Here is a 1,460-nt window from a genome sequence, read left to right as displayed (position 1 = left end):
GTGTGGTTTACAAGTGTGAATGTAACTGGGCTGGGGGCGGCAGCGAGCAACGCAAGCATGGAACGATTCGTTGATTTGGAAAGGCATGTTGCGCTCTCTCTCTCCCCACTGCGATCATCTCTCTTGGAGGCCAAAGGGATGGAGGATAGGGGGAGTAAAACGCTCCCCTTAAAGTGGAGGGGAATCATGTGATCAATTTTCCACACGTGGCTGCTCGTAGTTGGGTCAAGAGTACCTCGGAAGAGGAATGTAGGAGACCGTAGAATGAGGTCAATGGAATACGTAGACATACTCGTAAGAGCCCGTAGGAGTTCGTGAACATACTCGTGGAAGGTCGTAGGAGTTCGTAGAATACCACCAGTTTGATTTTTTTTTAAACTCGGGAGAGCTCTTGGGTAAACTCGCATCATGGGATAGGGCGTTTACAGCATCAGAGGCCTGGGATCGATCCTGACCATGGGTGCTGTCTGTACGGAGTCTGTATATTCCGCCTGTGTGATCTGAGTGCTCTGGTTTCCTCCCACACTCCAAAGGCGTCCAGGTTTGTAGGTTAATTGTCTTTGGTAAAATTGAAAAATTTCCCTCGTGTGTAGGATAGTTTTACTGTACGGGGTGATCAGTGGGCGGAAGGGCCTGTTTCTGCACTGCATCTCTAAAGACTAAATTCGAAACTAGGTGGATTTACTAGATCAGCTGTTGAACTAGGAGCACAGAACAGTACTGCACATGAACAGGGCCTTTGGTCCATGATTAAACTTGGCATCCAGTACATACACCAGCTACATGTTGTGGAGTGAGTCGCTTTCAGTTCATATGTGGAATGGTAGAGACATGGAAGGTCAAATGGATGCAGTCAGTTAAGAATATCGCACCACACATTAGGTGTAATCATAATCATAATCATATTTTATAGTCGGGGGCCTCGAGCCTTCCGTTAACGGGGCGATCTTGGCTCCCGTAGCCGGCGGCGTTCGGGCCCTTGCGTCGGGGCGATCAAGCTCCTGCATCAGGGGGTATCTCAGCTCCCCCGCGATGGGCAATCTGACCCCGAGTCGGGGCTGGTCGAAACCTTCTGTGTCATTTGGAGCTTCCCGACATCGATCTCTACCCGAGACTGCGAGCTCCTCGATGGTGAAATCCATAGGCAGCGGTTGGAGCGTCGATCCCAGGCAAGGGATTGGCTCCGATGGTAAGTCCACATCCTCACGGTGGGGCTCAAAGTCAGTCCCGAGCAAGGCCGCCAGCTCCATGATGTTAGGCCGCAGAGCGACAGGAGAAGTATATGTATATAAGTATGCGCGAAGTATAAGAAGTAAAGTAGATGAGCTTGAGGCTCAGTTAGAGGTTGGTAGATATGACATTGTGGGGATTACTGAGACGTGGCTGCAGGAGGATCGGGCCTGGGAACTTAATATTCAGGGTTATACATCCTATAGAAAGGACAGGCAGGTGGGCAGAGG

Source organism: Amblyraja radiata, chromosome 4 (assembly GCF_010909765.2).
Source record: "Amblyraja radiata isolate CabotCenter1 chromosome 4, sAmbRad1.1.pri, whole genome shotgun sequence".
Lineage (NCBI taxonomy): Eukaryota > Metazoa > Chordata > Chondrichthyes > Rajiformes > Rajidae > Amblyraja > Amblyraja radiata.
This window is presented reverse-complemented; position numbering follows the sequence as displayed.